Genomic DNA, 19,729 nt, shown 5'->3' with positions numbered 1-19,729 from the left:
TTTAGCAGCCCAATAGTCAAAGGGGAATGACCTGTGTGGGAGAACATCGATATGGGAGGAAAAGTAGTTTGTAACCATAGTTGACAACTGCTGTCTCCTGTCACTTTCCATCGATGCTGTATTACCAGTTGTGTGAGCGGTACTTGAAAAATCAGTCCACAACATTGTCATGAAACCCCTGTCTCCAACGCCACTTCTGCTGTGTGCACCATGAACACCTCTGCCAAGCTGCCCCTGGCCCGTACGGCTCGTGTGAGAACCATCACCGCTGCTGTGTGCTGGGAATGCCTCAAGCAACCGATTTACCAGAGTTGCTTGTTTATTAGCCAATATTAGGTCAAGGTTCTCCTGTGGCATGATGTTTTGTAATTTGCCTTTATAGCGTGGATCCAGGATGCTGGCCAACCAGTAGTCGTCATCGTTCATCATTTTGGCAATGCGGGGGTCCCTTTTTAGGATCCGCAAGGCATAATCTGACATGTGGGCCAATGTTCCCGGTGTCAGTGATGCACTGCGAGTGCTGGTTGGAGGAGCACTTTTTGGCAAATCCACATCCCTCCAGTCACGCATAAACCCTGTACCAGACTTTGCCACGCCATCATTTTCACTTGCCCCACGAGATGCATCCTCCTCCCCTAAGTAATCATCCCCATCATCATCCTCCTCCTCCTCTTCTTCCTCCAACTCGTCCAGGAGAGGTCCCTGAGCAGACAATGGCTGAATGTCATCAAGGATTCCCTCCACCTCTTCCTCCTCGTCAACATTGGCTGCAGACGCCTGCTCCTTAAGGTGCGTCAAAGTTTGCATGAGCAGACGCATAAGTGGGATGCTCATGCTTAGGATGGCGTCGTCTGCGCTTACCAGCCGTGTGCATTCCTCAAAACACTGAAAGGGGCAGCACGGTGGCTCAGTGGTTAGCGCTGCAGCCTTGCAGCGCTGGAGTCCTGGGTTCGAATCCCACCAAGGACAACATCTGCAAGGAGTTTGTATGTTCTCCCCGTGTTTGCGTGGGTTTCCTCCGGGCACTCCGGTTTCCTCCCACACTCCAAAGACATACCGATAGGGAATATAGATTGTGAGCCCCATCGGGGACAGTGATGAAAATGTGTGTAAACTGTAAAGCGCTGCGGAATATGTTAGCGCTATATAAAAATAAAGATTATTATTATTATTAATATTTACAGAGGTCTTTCAGCTTCGACCACTGCACACCTGTCAACTCCATGTCTGCTCTCAAAGTGCCTGGCCGTGTATCCTCCCAAAAATGCATTATGGCCTGCCTCTGCTCGCACAGCCGCTCCACCATGTGCAGGGTGGAGTTCCACCTTGTTGCAATGTCGATAATGAGGTGGTGGTTGGGAAGGTGGAGCAATCGCTGCAGCTTCTGCATACGAACGGAGTGTACAGGCGACCGGCGGATGTGCGCGCACAGTCTTCGCACCTTATGGAGCAGGGCTGTTAACTCCGGATAATTTTTGAGGAAGCACTGCACCACCAGGTTCAAGGTGTGAGCCAAGCAAGGTATGTGGCTGAGTTTTGAAAGGGCTATGACTGCCACAAAATTACGGCCGTTATCACTAACTACCTTGCCTGCCTCAAGATGTACACTGCCCAGCCATGACTCAGTTTGTCACTTCAAGTACTCGGCCAGCACCTCGGCGGTGTGTCTGTCGCCCAAACACATCATCTGCAACACAGCCTGCTGACGCTTTCCACTAGCTGCTCGATAGGGGGACACCTCGTGTGCAACAGTGGCAGCTGCAGATGGAGTGCTCGTACGACTGCGCTCTGTGGACGAGCTTTCGCTTCTGGAGGAGGAGGAGGAGGGTGGAACGCCTACAGCCAACTGTTTCCTATACCATGGGCTAGGCAGCACTGTCCCACCACCGCTGTCCCCTGTGGACCCTGCATCCACCACATTAACCCAGTGCGCAGTGATGGACACGTAACGGCCCTGGCCATGCCGACTGGACCATGCATCAGTTGTGAGGTGCACCTTTCCACTCACTGACTGCTTGAGTGCATGGACAATGCGGTCTTTCACATGATTGTGGAGGACTGGGATGGCTTTGCGAGAGAAGAAGTGGTGACTGGGTAGGTCATAGCGTGGTACTGCATAGGCCATGAGTTCGCGGAAAGCTGCGCTTTCCACCAACCGATAGGGCATCATCTCAAACGAGATTAGTTTGGCAATGTGGGCGTTCAAACCCAGTGTACGTGGATGAGAGACTGAGTACTTTTTTGACCTACTCATAGTGTCTGGGAGGGTGAGCTGGACTTGAGAGCTGCATATGGTGGAAGTAGCGGTGGACAGGGCGGACTGAGAGAGGGTTGATGATGGTGATGGAGTTGGTGTTCTTTCTGATGGCCTAGATTCAGTATTTCGTTGATATAACAGTGGGATTCCCTGACTGCTGTGGCCTTGCAACGACACCTCAACATTTGCTGCTGTGCTAACCGGTGGGTTTACAGTGGGGGAAACAATGTAGCGTTGCTGACTACCTTCTTTGTGATCAGTTGCACATGTGGCACTTGAGGTTTGGTGTTGTGTCCACGCTTGCAAGTGCATGCTTGTTAAATATCTAAGCATGCAACTGGTATTCAAATTTTTCAGATTTTTCCCTCGGCTAAAGGTCTTTGCGCACTTCTTACAGATAACCTTGGCCTGATCATGAGGATTTTGTTCAAAAAAGTGCCACACTGCACTCTTCCTACTTTGGCAGACATTTTGCGGCCTAGCACGCTGTGATGTTTTGACCCTCTGGACAAGCTGTCCAGCAACTCTTTTGATTTTTGGAACCTGTCTTTGGAGTGCTCCGGGCCTGCCAGATAACAGCTGTTGCGATGTTGATGTCTGCTGTGGATGCTCCTCATCTGAGCTATTGGAAGCAGCACCCTCTTCCCCCAATGGATGCCAATCTGGGTCAACAACTGGGTCATCCATCACCTCCTCTTCAATGTCATGTGCACCTTCCTCTGTGTCACCGTGTATGGTGGTATAGTGTGCGGGAAGGGGCACCTGAGTCTCATCAGGGTCAGAATCTGGCTCTGTACACTGCGAGGACAATGTAGTGCTCTGAGTGAATGTACCAGCAGAATCATCTATCAGCGGCTGTGCATCAGTGCACTCCATGTCAGATTCATCTTGGCCTGGGTAATTCACCATTTCACTTGATAATCCAGGCATGGTATGTGAAAACAGCTCCATGGAGTAATCAGTAGTATGGCCTGCGTCATCCTTCAATCTTGGTTGTGGTGAAGGACACAAGGAAAGGTGTGGTTCATGAACATGAGCCTCCAATGACGACTCAGTGCTTTTACTTTTTACAACTTCAGAAGAGGAGGCGATAGAGCTGGAGGCTGAGTCAGCAATGTAAGACAAAACTTTTTCCTGATGCTCTGGCGTTAAAAGCGGTTTGCCAACTCCTAGAAAACTAAGCCTTCGAAGCCTTATGGAGCCAGACGATGACGCAGGCTCAACACCTCCTGCATTCGGTCCTATTTTGCTTTTGCCACTACCATCAGATCCACCACCAACACCATCATTACCAGCTGCCAACCCCCGCCCAATTCCACGGCCTCTTCCACCAGCCTTCCTCATTTTTGGTAGAAATGTAGACAAAATCCTACAAACTATATAGTAATGTAAAACAAGGTACAAGGTGTCTATAGGACAGGGGAGATTTAGATTTTCTGCAGACACTTGTGGACACTGGACACTTGGATTGTGTGAGGCCCACTGAATATCACAGCGCTATGTCACAGGCTCGATGGCACAGGTGTGAAAAAAGTGACTACAGGATAAGGGAGATTTTGAATTTCTGGGAGATTTTGAATTTCTGCAGACACTTGTGGACACTGGACACTTGGATTGTGTGAGGCCCACTGAATATCACAGCGCTATGTCACAGGCTCGATGGCACAGGTGTGAAAAAAGTGACTACAGGATAAGGGAGATTTTGAATTTCTGGGAGATTTTGAATTTCTGCAGACACTTGTGGACACTGGACACTTGGATTGTGTGAGGCCCACTGAATATCACAGTGCTATGTCACAGGCTCGATGGCACAGGTGTGAAAAAAGTGACTACAGGATAAGGGAGATTTTGAATTTCTGCAGACACTTGTGGACACTGGACACTTGGATTGTGTGAGGCCCAATGAATATCAGAGCGCTATGTCACAGGCTCGATGCAGCAGGTGTGAAAAAAGTGACTACAGGATAAGGGAGATTTTGAATTTCTGCAGACACTTGTGGACACTGGACACTTTTGGATTGTGTGAGGCCCACTGAATATCAGAGCGCTATGTCACAGGCTCGATGGCACAGGTGTGAAAAAAGTGAATTGTAGAATTGGGCAGAATAGGAATCTCCCTAGAGTGTAGGTCTGTAAGAACGGAACAAGTCCTCCACTTATCCTTCCACAGTGACACACAGATAGCTTCACTGTGGCTGTGATAACAGCCGTTACACGGTACTGTGTGAGGAGCGTACACCGCTGTATGGTGTGAATAAATGCACGCTCAGTACCTTAGCAGGACAAAAAAAAAATTGGGATTGCTTTTAAAAAAAGCAGTTTGCAGAGCAGTGGGGAAACAGCAATGCAGCTGTCAGGAAGCCTTAGAAGGCAGCCTAACAACCAACACCGCTGATCCACCACAATATAGCCTCCCCTTGCACTGCACACACAGTGACTGGTGTGTTGCACAGGCAAAATCGCTAGCAGCAGAATCAGTTTTTTTGTCTTCTTCCCTGCCTAACGCTCTCCCTACAGAATCAGCAACCTCTCCCTATGCTAAGATCGGCAGAAGTAAGATGGCGGTCGGCGTGCACGCCCTTTTATAACCCATGTGACGCCCACCAAAGCAAGCCAATCACTTGCATGCCCTTCTGAAAGATGGTGGCGACCCCTGCCTATGTCATCACGTTGCCCACAGTGTCCGTGGATCCTGATTGGCTGAAAAAGAGCGCTAAACAAACTTTTGAAACGCGACTTTGGCGCGTAAGTCGCCGACCTCGTGGCCGACCTCATCCTAGGGTCGGGTTTCGTTTCATGAAACCCAACTTTGCCAAAAGTCGGCGACTTTTGAAATTGTTCGACCCGTTTCGCTCAACTCTACTCATGAAATATATACTGATATTTACTGTTATCCCTAGACTGTATAGAGCTGTATGCTTCTGAAACAGTACCATATATCTGCTGGTATTTTGGGTCCATTTTCCAAAACATGAGGAAGTATGGTGGAAGAGGATGCGGACGAGGGCGTGCGGTGCCACCTGGTACTGATGGTGGTGGTGGTGCATCTGCTGGTAGTGCGTAAAACACAATAGCAGCTGTTAGTGCCAAAAACACAATAGCAGCTAAGGCAGGAGGTTTTAAGCCTGCGTCATGGTATAGCTCTGGAAGGCCTGTAAGACTCCCTTTTCTGGGAGGAGGTAGACTGCTTTTAAAGCCGGAGCATCAGGAACTGTTTTTGGCTTACATTGCTGAAACAGCCTCCAGCTCTATCTCCTCCTCTTCTGAAGTTTCAAAAAATGCAAGCACTGAGTCGTCAGTGCAGGCTTCTGGTCAGGAGCAACCCCTTGCCTTGTGTTCTTCACCCACACCAAAAGTGAAGGATGCGGCAGCACACACTTCAGATTACTCCATGGAGCTCTTTTCACATACATGCCTGGGTTCATTAAAAATGGGGCCCATCATATACTGGAGCATTCCCAATGGGGGACATCAGACACTGGAGCAGCATTTACGGGTCCCATTATACACTGGAGCATTAGAAATGGAGCACATTATATATGGAGCATTATTTGGGCCCATAAGACACTGGAGCATCATCCATGAGGCCCATCATATACTGGAGCATTCTAAAAGGGCAGATCAGACACTGGAGCAGCATCTATGGGGTACATTATACAAAGGAGCATTAGAAATGGGGCCCATTATATATGGAGCATTATTTGGGCCCATAACACACTGGAGCATCGTCCATAGGGACCATCATATACTGTAGCATTATGTGGAGCTCATCATATACTGTATGGAACATTATATGTGACCAATTATTCTGTATGGAGGAATATATGGGGCTCATTTTTCTGTATGGCGCTCAATGTGGTGGCCATAATACTGTATGGAGTAATATACTGTCCTTTTTTAGAGCGATTGTACAATTTAAAATAGATCAGTCATGTCATGTAAGCAGTGAAGTATTTGTCATTGTACTATACCTATATTTCTGTGCCGTATCGGAGCATCATGAGTTGTGGTATGTGTTAATGGGGCGCACTGACACTCTTTGGCCCAGGGCACACGAAAACCTGGAGTCAGCCCTACCCCCCACAACATTAGCCAAATAACCCCCAGTTTTCAGTGTGTAACTATTATTATGAAGTAAATTAAGGTTGACAAGCTTCAGTAATAAGAATTGATGTTTTTGGCACTGAAATGGGCACTGTAGGTGTGTTTACTGTCCTCCACTCCCTGCCGACTTTGCTTCCCCATTGACTTGCATTGGGTTTCGTGTTTCAGTCAGCCTCCGACTTTTCCCTATAGTCGGCCGATTTCGTTCGACCCGACTTTTGCGAATGTCGGGTTTCATGAAACCCGACTCGACCCTAAAAAAGGCAAAGTAGCTCATCTCTAACTGCTGGTGATGCTGTGCCAATTTAGGAATGGTACAGTCAAATACCACCTAAGATGTACCAGGAAGTGAAAGACAGGGTGGGCAGCATATTGGAGAATTGGGTAATCCAGGAGAGTCAAAGTCCTTTGGCTACTACAGTGGTCTTGGTACGAGAAAGAGATAGGTTCCTCTGATTCTGTGTAGGCTTCCAAAAACTGAATGCCCAGACTGTTCGGGATGCCTACCCTCCTCCCTGGATCAAAGAGTTGTTATCAACCCTGAGTCATGCAAAGTTCTTCTCGACTCTTGATCTGACCAGTGAGTACTGGCAAGTACTGGTGACTGAGAAGGACAAGGCAAAGACACCTTTCATCCTATCCATGGGTCTCAATGAGTTCAATCGAAATGTCGTTCAGCCTGTCAAATGCTCCGGGAACATTCCAAGTGTTGATGGAGCACTTTCTGGGTGATCTCAATTTTGAGTTGGTATTGATATACCTGAGCAATGTTGTGGTGTTCAGGACCTCCTTTGAGAATTATCTTCAGAAACTGCAGAAGGTCCTAGGGCGGCTGGGAACCACGACCTCAAGATTAAGTCCAGGAAATGTCAGCTGTTCCATCACTGGATAGAGTACATGTGGTCACCCAGGAGGGGGTACAACTAGCCACCAGCAATGTGGACACCGTCCAAAAGTGGCCCTGGCTGAATACCCTGAGGGAGGTATTTAGCCTTTCTAGGTCTGGCAGGATATTATTGAAGATTTATACCAAAGTTTGCTCATCTAATTGGCAAGCTTTTGAGGTAGTAAAGGAAGCCCTGACCAGTGCCCCGGTTCTGGCTTATGTGCGGTTTGATGTGCCATTTTTGTTATATACTGATGGGAGTCTACATGGTCAGCGGGTCGTACTGACTCAAATTCAAGATGGACCCGAAAGAGTAATTGCTTCATTCAGATCAGGAGGCATGCTTTCAGGGCACTCTGATGACCGAATTGTACCAGCTTTATAGCATCAAGCGTTCCCGCACGACCCCGTATCACCGCCAAGGGAATGGGACTTGCGAGCAGTTCAACCGCACCTTGCTTCAGATGTAGCCATCTCTGTAGGATAGTCAAAAGGCCAGTGGCCAGAAGAGCTACCCAAGCTGATGTGGGCCTATAGCAACAAGGTACACAGCATCAGCAAATACTCACCGCATATGCTGATGTTCAGGAATGCCACCAGCTATGGGAAGTGCACAAGGATGTGGGAGAGCACTTGAGGCAAATGGTGCACCCAAATCCGAGACCCATACAGAAGGATGAGTATACTCTGGGCGACCAAGTGATGGTCAAGGCCAAGAGGCTGTCTGGGAAGTTTGGTAGTTGGTGGGAGGCGGCCCCATATACAGTGAAGAGGAGGGTGGACCCTGACATTCCTGTTTATGAGGTGAAGCCAATAGGGACTGGGGGACCCTCGCGGAACGTTCACTGTGACATATTAAGATTCTGCACTTTTGAAGAGCCACGGAGGTGGTGCCTACCCCTGCTTTTAATACTAACGAGGACTATGGCCAGGGCAGGCTTGTAACCTGAGGACAAAGTTTTGCAGCTGGCAGCCCCTCCCCCAATAAATGTGTCCGACATTCCTTGTCCTACAACTCTGCGCAGGATGGTCAGCCACAGCATTATGTGCAAGACAAGTTTGTATGGGGAGAGTTGTCAAGGACACCAATCTTTACTGGGGTGGCATGTGAGGTGATGGGGAATATGGCGCTGACAGTCACCTACCATTTACCGTTTGCGTGTAATTTGAAGCTGCTGCTCTATTTTGTTAGTAATGTAAAATTGACAACATTATTGCCTGCAGTACCAATCACTGACCAAAGGAGGCTACTGTTTCCTCTGTAACTGCTCATTGATTCCGGCTTAAACTGGTTTTTGCATGATTTTTATTCTGAGGCGGTGACCCCACTTCTTTGCGGAAAATTAAAAACAGTGATTCTATTGGCAAAGAATTGTTATGTTAAATTGACTTTGTTCTGCTGGTTTGAACTGCAGTTTGGACTCAACCGGACAGAGCCCCAGGCCTGGGGGCAGTGCAAGCAATTGGGAATAAGTGCCTGATAGGAAGGGGCTGGGTCGATGGCCATCTTGAGAAAGCTTGGTGCGATTTTGAAGTAGATGGACATGTTTTTTTCTCCATCGAGCGCCATGCGTGGAGCTGAAATCCCCAGGATCAGACATCCGTGATGCACGTGGAGGGCCCTCCAGCAAGTCATGTGTTGTACTATGCATCGGTTAGAAACATGTCATTCCTTGGCCAAGCCGTCGTCATGGTGGGCTCCTCTGTGCAACGACAGAGCAACTAGACACAGGTAGGTAAATCCTGAGCTCAGGCTCACTGCAAGGATTACGGTGGGAGAGTGCACGTATACACAGTTGGCTTACCAATACTGATGTAAAATACTATACTGACCAAATACTGATAGTGTGACCATAGCCAGGGCTAGTGTTAGGGGCAGGCTGCCCCCAGCCAGTGTGTACACACTGTGCGAATTCACAAGTCTGCAGTGGCATAAAGTAACTGCAGACTTGTAACCCCTTTAAGGCCCAAAAGTGGAAAAAAAAACTGAGATGTAAAATACTAATTTTAATAATATGACCTAAACCGCTAATTAAATGAGTTTTGTGAAATTAGGAAAATGCTGTCACTTTCTTCTAAAAACTGAACTGTCCAGGTTAGCGTCATTGAAGTTAATGAGTGTGGAGATGTAATACCAGACAAAGCCTGTGGAAAGTTGTGGTGCTGTTTTTAAAAGAAGAGAGCTATGTTTTTTAAGTCTGTAAAACTCCTTTATGTGTAATTTTATCAGAATTTTGCTATCCTAGAAACAAGGTCCTTGCAGTGTGAATCTGTGCCGGCGTGTGCTTGCTCCTGCGCACATTTGTCACTGTAAGGCCTGATAGCATGAAGTGCGTTCTGCTTTGAACCTTACTCCAGGTTCTTTCATGTATTATCTGCTTAATCAGATCAAGTTGCTCTGGTTGAGCCGTGTGAAAATATAAAATATGACAGGCTATAAATCAAGGTGATTTTGATGCAGGGGATATATCCGGTGATTTATTGCCCTTGGCTTGGAAACACAGTTATGGTTCTAGCAGATTTAGAATCCTCTTCTTTATTTTTGTACAATGGGAAGAAACTTTCCTGAAGGAATCAATATACAGGTCTGATATTTCGGGCTGCAGGATGATAAATATTTTAAGAGTTACACAATTTTGCAATTTAAAGAGCGCTTCAGACCAATTTACATAATTTTACTCCCTTCAAGGCCTGCTTACCTACCATACCAAAAGATATTCCTCCTACAGCAGACCTCCGATTAAGCTGGGATCTGAAGTTAGGTGGGGTCTGAACGGAGCTAAAGGGTGCTGGGGTCTGAAAGATGTTTGTAGCTGAAGGGTAATGTGACTAGAAGTGTGTTGGAGGTTGACGGATGTTTAGACCTTAAGGATGCAGGGGTCTGTAAGGTGCTGGAATATAAAGGGTGCTGGAATCTGAAAGTTGCAAAGATTTGAAAGGAGATAAAGTCAATCAATGCTGGGGTCTGAGCAGTGCTGTGGTTTGAACAGTGCTGTGATTTGAACGATGTTGATGTGAGTGGAGGTGAAAGGATGCTGGGGTCTGTAGGGTGTTTGCATCTGAAGTGTTTTAGGGTCAACCCCAGGGTGTATGGGTTGGTAGACTCTAAGGAGTGCTTGGTGGAAATGAGATCACTTTGCACTGCCCTGGTCCTCAGTTCAAATCAATGCTCTCCGGCCATGGACAGAAACTGCATGAATTTACTTAACGTTTAGGATTCCAGGCTTATGATTAGCTGGGCTGCCGAGATGTCACCTGAGCATCACACACTGTAGAGGTGATGTCATGCCAGGCTGACAAATCGAATGCTGGTTCAGGGAATGTAGAAGTTAAGGAAATTTATGGAAAAAAAATGATTTTTTATTTTCACAGCTCTACATTGTAAACTTTAGTGAAACACTTGGGGGTTCAAAGTGCTCACCACACATCTAGATAAGTTCCCTTCGTCACTTGTTGGGGGTTTCTACTATTTAGGCACATCAGGGGCTCTGCAAGCGCAACATGACGCCCACTGACAATTCATCAAAGTCTGCATTCCAAAGCATCACTACTTCCCTTCCGAGCCCCACCGTGTGCCCAAACTGTAGATTTCTCCCACATATGAGATCTCAGCATACTCAGGACAAATTGGGCAACAAGTTTTGGGGTCCAATTTGTCCTGTTACCCTTGTGAAAATAAAAAAACTGGGGGCTAAAAGATCAATTTTATAAAAAAAAATGATTTTTTATTTTCACGGCTCTACATTAAAAACTTTAGGGAAACACTTGGGGGTTCAAAGTGCTCACCACACATCTAGATAAGTTCCTTTGGTTGTCTAGTTTCCATAATGGCTTCACTTGTGGGGGTTTCCACTGTTTAGGCACATTGGCGTGCTCTCCACATGCAACATGGCTTAAGATTTCAATTCCAGCCAATTCTGCATTGAAAAAGTCAAACTGCGCTCCTTCCCTTCCGAGCTCTGCCATGTGCCAAAACAATAGTTTACCCCCACATATGTGGTATTGGGGTATTCCGGAAAAATTGCACAAAAAATTTTGTGGTTCATTTTCTCTTTTTGCTCTTGTGAAAATAAAAAAATGGTTCTGAAGTAAAATGTTTGTGAAAAAAAGTTAAATGTTCATTTTTTCCTTCCACATTGCTTCAGTTCCTGTGAAGCATGTAAAGGGTTAATTAACTTTTTGAATGTGGTTTTGAGCACCTTGAGGGGTGCAGTTTTTAGAATGGTGTCACTTTTGGGTATTTTCTGTCATATTGACCCCCCAAACTCACTTCAAATGTGAGGTGGTCCCTAAAAAAAAATGGTTTTGTAATTTTGGTTGGAAAAATGAGTAATTGCTGATCAACTTTTAACCCTTATAACTTCCTAACAAAAAAATTATGTTTCAAAAATTGTGCTGATGTAAAGTAAACATATGTGAAATGGTATTTATTAACTATTTTATGTGATATGACTCTCTGATTTAAGGGCATAAAAATTAAAAGTTTGGAAATTGCAAAATTTTCAAAATTTTTGACATTTTTTTAAACAAATAAACGCAAGTCATATCAAAGAAATTTTACCACTATCATAAAGTACAATATGTCACAAGAAAACATTCTCAGAATCACCGGGATCCGTTGAAGCGTTCTAGAGTTATGACCTCATAAAGTGACACTGGTCAGAATTGAAAAAATTGGCCCGGTCATGAAGGCAAAAAGAGGCTCTGGCGTGAAAGGGTTAAGCTGTCTGTAGACTTCACATACATTAAAAAAAATTCTGTTACTAAACGTGATGCAGCCCACCATATCCCACATTGTAATTTTGTGGTGGTAAAATTGTTCTGTGTGTAGAGCTGTTGTATAGTAAAAAAATGTTTTGGCAGCTGCTAACGTGATTCAGCACATGAATTGTTTCCTCCTACTCATGGCAAAGCAAAGAGGTTGAACTCCACCATCTACAATATGTTGGCCACGGAAATGCTGCCTTTCTGCCTGGTAGATACAGATGGTTTTCGAAAGCTGATGGCCGTTGCAGTCTCTCAGTACCAGTTGCCCAGTCGCCATTACTTTTCTAAGAAAGCTGTTCCTGCACTACACCAGCATGTCGCAGACAATATCGCCGGATCCTTGACTATTTGTTTGCCAGGGTGCATTTCACCACAGACACTTGGACGAGTAAGCATGACCAAGGGCGTTACATCTCACTGACTGGGCACTGGGTGGCTGTGGGGGCAGGCGGGGAAGGTACTGTTCCCCATGTATTAGAATCCTGTAAACTTGCAAGACAAACCTCTATTTTTCACACTTCCTCCTCTGCCTTCTCCTCTACCTCCTCTAGGGCCTCCACCTGCACCCTCAACCTGTGCGTTAATGAGACATGCGTTCCAACAGTGCAGAGCGAATCCCCACCACCTCCGTATTGTGCAAGCAAGGGCTCACCGCAATCAGGTAGTGTTAAAATTAATATGTTTTGGAGATCACAGTCATACAGCTGAGTTGTGGACAGCTCTTCAGACCAAGTTTGAGCAATGGGTGTCTCCGCTGAATCTGCATCCAGGGAAGGCCGTCTTTTGATAACGGTGCAAAACTGATGGTGGCAATATGCTGAGGCAAGCTCACACACATGCCTTGCATGGCTCATGTCCTCAACCTGGTGGTACAGCGTTTTCTCCGCCACTAACCTGACCTGGGTCAGCTGCTGCAGAAAGCACGGAAGCTGTGTGCTCACTTCCGCCTTTCACACCCCTCAGGTCATCGACTTGCATCAATACAGAGGTCCTTGTCCATGCCAGTTAACAGGCTGATATGCGATGTGCCGACACAGTGGAATTCAACTTTGTACATGTTGCAGTGACTGTGGCAGCAGCAATGAGCCCTGACGCAGTATGTCATGTCGTATATCGTGGGCCAACGCAGTATGGACATGGTGCATATCATGTTTACAGAGTGGGCACAGATTAAAGACATCTGCACCTTTCTGCACATTTTTGAAGTGGCTAATAAGATAGCGCTAGCGATGCCAACATCAGGATCACTGTTCCAGTCATCTATATGCTGGAGCAGACTTTGGATAGTCTGCGGGAGGAGGAAGCATAGGCGGATGTGGAAGGGATAACAATGTCTTAAAGTTCCAGACTGTCGTCACACAGGCGGGTGCCAAGGGATGGTGGATTACTGCGATCGAGGGGGGCTGGTGATAACAGACATACTGTTAGTGAAGGTGCAAGATCCAAGAAACAAATGGAGGAGGAAGAGGTGCTGGATGAGCAACTGTCAGGAGATGAAAAGGATAATCATCCCCTCTCTGTTGTTCATGGTTGGCTGAAGGGGACAGAGGAAACAAGCATCAGGGTTACCCAGCCACCAACACAGCATGGGCTTGGACCTCATGGAAGAGCCATAACATATGAGTGAAATCTTGCTGCACTCTCTGCAGCATGATCCACGTATAGTTATGATTCGAAATACTGCTGACTAGTGATGAGCAAGTATACTCGTTGCTCGCGTTTTCCTGAGCATGCTCGGGTGTCCTCCGAGTATTTGGGCGTGTTCGGAGATTTAGTTTGTGTCGACACAGCTGCATGATTTGCGGCTGCTAGACATCCTGAATACATGTGGGGATTCCCTAAAAAACAGGCAATCCCCACATGTATTCAGTGCTGACTACTGGATTGCCACTCTGTTAGATTCACGTTATAAGACCAAATTTTGCCAGATGCTTCCCACCCTGGAAAGAGACCTGCGAATGCTGGAGTATCGAAACACACTTTTACACAACCTTAAAAGAGGTTTTCCCATTGACAGCAGTGAGGCACACAGTGTTAATCGCAGCTCTAGACTTCCAACCTCTGGCATGTCATTTCGTCAATGCAAAGACATTAGCAGCAGCAGTAGTGTAAGTGGAAGAAGCAGTTTCTGTGAGTTCTTTGACACTTCTTTTAGACCAGCTCATGCACCAGCACAACAAAGTCCAAGTCTGACACGTGGTGAACGAGTAGAGAGGATGGTGCAGGAGTAGCTAGAACTGAATATCCATATCATCAGGGAGGGTTTGGACCCTTTGACATTTTGGTCTTTGAAAATGAATGAAAGTCCTGATCTCACTCACCACTCACGCCTTGGATGTTTCAGCATGCCCGGCAGCCAGCGTTCTCTCAGAACAAGTATTCAGCACTGCTGGTGGTTTCCTGACATATAAGCGCAGCCAGCTGTCCCCTGAAAGTTTAGACCGCCTAACTTTCATCAAGATGAACAAGTCATGAATCTCCAAGGACTTTTCTACCCCAATCACAGACTGAACAGAATAGGCGATGTTGAATTATTCCCTTCACCCATGACAGCACATCTGAGAGAGGAATCTGCCCAGCCAGGACAGGAAACTTACTGAAATAAAAGAGCGGTACCTCTCCCCTGCTTCAATTGAGTTTCCTGCCCTGATGGGAACCCTCGTGTTGAGACTTGGGAGGGTTGAAGAGTTTGTTATTTTTGTTCATACTTACCCACTCCTGTCCCAGCACTGAAAGAACAGGCAGAGCTCCTGTATGCCAGCCTTCAGGTGCTGGAAGCACCATCCACGGGTCCAATGGACCTTAGCGTATGTGCGATGTGTGGGCATCAGACGAGGGCGGAGTCGGCTCTTCTGCATCCGCCACGCCGCTCACCCTCCTCCGTCTTTGGCCGCAGCTCTGCAGTGAGCATGGCTTCCGGGGGCACACTCTGTTGACGTCATGAGTAAGGCATGCTGGGAGTGGGCATGTCGGAATGACATCAGAGGGGGCGCACCAGAGGCAAGATGGTGGCACCCTAGGAGAAAGATCCGGCCGGGACACGTGGAGACTTGACACATCCTAGCGTGGGTGATGGAGGGGCCTCTATCGGGCACCGGAGGATGCAGCAAGCACTGCGGATCCCTTATAAAATGGTGGATGACCACAGAAGAAGCACTTATGTCCAAATATCCCCATCATGGAGGATTTCAGAGGACAACAACAGCAGCCACAGCTACCTTTACAGCAGTAGCAGCATTCACCTGTATCTGTGCCTGGTCACCAACTCAGGAGCACTAAGAGGAGCAGCCACTTAAGTGGCAGGAGTGGCAGCCATCTCGGCCAGAGGTTGCAGGACTCCTTGGTGTCCAGGAGGGATGTCATATGTACCCCTGATCAGCCTCCGGATCCAGTACCCTTGATATAGCAGCGGGTGGTGAGTGATCTATGAGAATGTCACCTTTTGATAATTAGGGCCGTTTCTTGGTTAAATCACTAGGGGCCTAGGATGGCTAGCACCAAAAAGAAGAATAAGGAATGTGCCCTCTGTAGGACCCCACTGGCAGTTCATTGGCAGAAAAATCTCTGCTCTTATTGTATTCAAAAAACTATACAGGATGAGACCCCAGACTTTGCCACTAGCCTTAGATTCATGATCAGGGCTGAGGTGCAAGGTTCCCTAAAGACCTTGTTAAAGTCGGTTGGAGAATAACGTAGTCAATTCCCATCCTCCTCCTCGGACAGTGATATAGGTGGCTGACCCTGCTTCCCAGCTAAAGATAAAGATAGGTTAGTTAGGGCAGTCAGATCAACAATGGGCCTGAAGGATGAGAAAACACTGAAATCCTTAGAAAACATAATGTTTGGAGGATCATAGAATCATAGAATCATAGAATCATAGAATCGTAGAGTTGGAAGGGACCTCCTGGGCCATCTGGTCCAACCCCCTGCTCAAAGCAGGATTCAGAGTAAAGGAGGAAGCATACCTTTTCTGTTAATTCAAGGATATGTGCACTCATAGATAAAGAGTGGAAGAAGCCAGAGAGATCTTGTTTCCTGCCCTCATTGTCAAAGAAGAGATACCCCTTTGAGGAAAAAGACTCAGAGTTGGAATAAGATCCCTAAAATAGATGGGGTAGTAGTGAAGTCCTCTAAGAGGTCTGCCCTGCCCTTTGAGGATTCCGGTGTACTTAGAGAGAGACCCATTGGATAAGAAAGTTGATGGGTTTCTGAAGCACACCTGGGTGGCAACCGCAGGGGGTCTGAAGCCAGCAATAGTGAGAACTTGTACCACAATTAATGGAGGAACAGCTTAAAAGCAGGGTTCCGAGAGATGAAATCTTGGCCAGTACGACTCTGTTGCAAGGGTCTGGCAGACCCTCAGCAGTTTCTGTAACGTTAGCAGCTAGATTGGCAGGCTTATCCAATGCGGCCAGACGAGCCTTATGGCTGAAGGGGTGTCTAAGAGACCTGCCTTCAAAGAATAGACTCTGCTCCATCCCATGTGATGGCCAGTTTCTCTTTGGACAGAAGCTAGAAGATATTTTGAAGAAGACAGGTGACAAAAAGAAGGGATTCCCCCGTTTTCTGGCTGAAACTAGGAAGCTGTCCTTTCGGAAGAGGACGTCCTCCAGGAGAAAAAAAAAGCTGGAAGTTCAAGGATGGGAAAGGGTCCGGATATACGGTATGTTCACATATATGTTCAGAGGACCCTCTACATCTTCTAAAAAGCCCTCCCAATGATGTCAGGTCGGCAGTAGGGGAAGGCTCTCCTTCTTTCTCCCTGCCTTGATGAACCTCTCTCCCAGTCACAAGATGGTAAATATCAAGGATTGCCTGAAAATAGTCTTCATCCATCCACCTCGTAAGACCTTTGTGGTAACACCCCACAGGAAAACACCAGGAGAACAGCTGGCTCTAGAATTGGAAATCGTGGGACTCTTACAAAAACGTGTTCTGTGCTCAGTAACGGTGAAAGAGATAGGAAGAGGATTTTATTACCCCTTCTTTTTGATAAAGTAGCCGGACCATTCTCTAAGAACTATTGTCAACCTGATGAAGCTCAACCGATGGATTGTGAATTATTTCTTCAAGATGGAGTCAGTGAACACAGCTATAAAGCTGTTATTCCAGAATTGTTTCATGGCAGTCATCGATTTTAAGGATGTCTATTATCACATCCCATTCCATCGGGACCATCAAAAATTCCTGAGGGTGGCTCTGTATGTCCAAGGATGGGTCAGGCATTACCAGTATGCAGCTCTTCCATTTGGACTGTCAATAGCTTGGCGAGTATTTACCCAGATGATATCAGAGGTGATAGCCTACCTTCATTCTCAAAACACCGTTATCATCCCATACCTGGACAACTTCCTTATAGTCGGAAGGTCAGAAGAACACTGTGCAGAGCAGTTGAGGGTAGATAACAGTGGTCCTAGCTGCATTATCAATACCCTCAAATCAAGGCTAAAACCAGAAAGGATACAATCCTTTCTATGATTGGTTCTGGACTCTGGACACCAGATCTCAGATCTGTCTCTTACCTGAAGACAAAATAGCCAAGACAATGGCCCTGGTGCTGTCAGCAAGAATGGCACTAAGAAGAGCAATGTCCTTGCTAGGATCCCTAACATATTGTATCTTGGCAGTAAAATGGGCCCAATTTCATCTAAGGCAGCTACAGTGGGAAGTCCTATCTGCACAAAGGTTGTTAAAAGGACATTTATAGAGAAAGGTACATATTTCTTCCGCAATAAGAAATTCCCTGGGTTGGTGGACAGTAAGTGAACATTTGTCATCAGGAGTCCAGTGGATAAGGCCAGTGGAGGACATTATCACATTACCACAGATACGAGCAACATTGGATGGGTAGTACATCTAAGGTCTCACTCGGTTCAAGGGACCTGGTCTCCTCAAGAGAGGGGCCCGGGTTCAAACTTAAAAGAACTGTGGCCTGTGGAAAGAGCCATGAGGCACTTTCTCCCTTTCCTCTGGGGTCGTCATGTCCGAGTCATGTTGTACAATTGAGCAGTTGTGGCTTTCATCATACACCAGAAGGAAACAAGGTCCCATTCTCTAGTGATGGCAACAGACATCCTACTCCAGCTAGCAGAGCAACACCTACTGTCCATTACGGCACTTCACATAAGGGGAATACACAGCACAAGGGCAGACTTCCTGAGTCGTGACAAATTGAGACAGGGAGAATGGTTTCTGAATTCCCAAATTTTCCAGCAGATAGTGTAGGTGTGGGGGTGGTCGGAGATAGACCAATTTGCCATGTTACACAACAGGAAAGTGAAGAATATCTGTTTGTTAATCCAAGAGTGAAACCATTCGCAGTAGATGCTCTTCAGATTCCCTGGAATTTCAGGATGGCCTATGCATTTCCCCCAGTAGCGATGATTCCAGCAGTCACGAGGAAGACCAGGGAGGATCAGGAGAGTGTGACTCTCATTCTGGCCAAAGAGATCATGGTTTTCCGTGCTAAGGCTAATGTCCTTGTCCGATCCATGGATTCTATCAGAAATCCTGGACCTTCTTACCCAGGGGCTATTATGCCACTCAGGTGAAGGGCTTCCATCTGGCAGCATGGAATTTTAGAGGGCATTACTGAGTCGGCAGGGGTTCTCACCAGGGCTTGTCTCCACCCTGTTGAAAAGTAGGAAGCCGATTACATCAAAGATCTATGGTAGAACATGGAAAAGATTCCTGGAGTTTTTAGGGCAGCCCTTAGGGGAGGAGGCCAGGTTGGGTCCATTCTAGAGTTTCTGCAGTAGGGGTTGGAGATAGGGTTAGCAAACAATACTCTCAATGTGCAGGTTTTGGCCCTGGGTGCCTTGTATAATTGCAACCTTGCAGCAAATAAATGAGTTTCTCAGTTTATAAAATCCTGTAGTATGTCCAGACCAGTTATAGTCACAAAAATTCCTCCATGGGACCTGAACCTAGTTTTAGAGGCGCTATCTAGAGACCCATTTGAGCCCTTACAGAATTCATCTACGAAATTCCTAATGCTTAAGACAGTTTTACTAGTGGCTAGAGTTGAGCGACTTTTGTTTTTTTAGGGTCCAGTTTCGTTTCGTGAAACCCGACTTTTCCAAAAGTCGGGTCGAGCAAGATCGGCCGATTATAGGGAAAAGTCGGGGTCATCCCGAAACACGAAACCCAATGTAAGTTAATGGGGAATAAAAGTCGGCAGTGAGAGGAGGACAGGAAACACACCTACAGTGCCCATTTGAATGCCAAAAGCATCAATTCTTCTTACTTAAGCTTGTCAACCTTAATTAACTTCATAATACAAGTTACGCACTGAAAAATGGGGGTTATTTGGCTAAAGTTGTGGGGGGGTAGAGCTGGCTCCAGGTTTTCATGTGCCCTGGGCGAAAGAGCACCCCTTTAACACATACCACAACTCATCATGCTCCGATACAGCAGAGAAATAGCGGTATAGTACAATGAAAAATACTTCACTTTTTACATCTCATGACGAGGCCCATCTATTTCTCCATACAGAATCATTGGTCCCATATAATGTTTGAAACAGTATATGATGAGCTCCACATAATGCTACAGTATATGTTGGTCCCCATGGATGAAGCTCCACTGTCTTATGGGCCCAAATAATGCTCCAAACATAATGGGCCCCATTTCTAATGCTCTAGTGTATAATGGGCCCTGTAAATGCTGCTCCAGTGTCTGATGTCCACCTTTGGAATGTTCCAGTGTATGGTGGG

Source organism: Dendrobates tinctorius, unplaced genomic scaffold, assembly GCF_039654945.1.
Source record: "Dendrobates tinctorius isolate UK_male_01 unplaced genomic scaffold, ASM3965494v1 ptg000057l, whole genome shotgun sequence".
Taxonomy (NCBI): domain Eukaryota; kingdom Metazoa; phylum Chordata; class Amphibia; order Anura; family Dendrobatidae; genus Dendrobates; species Dendrobates tinctorius.
The sequence above is the reverse complement of the archived record's forward strand: the minus strand, read 5'-3'. Positions refer to the sequence as shown.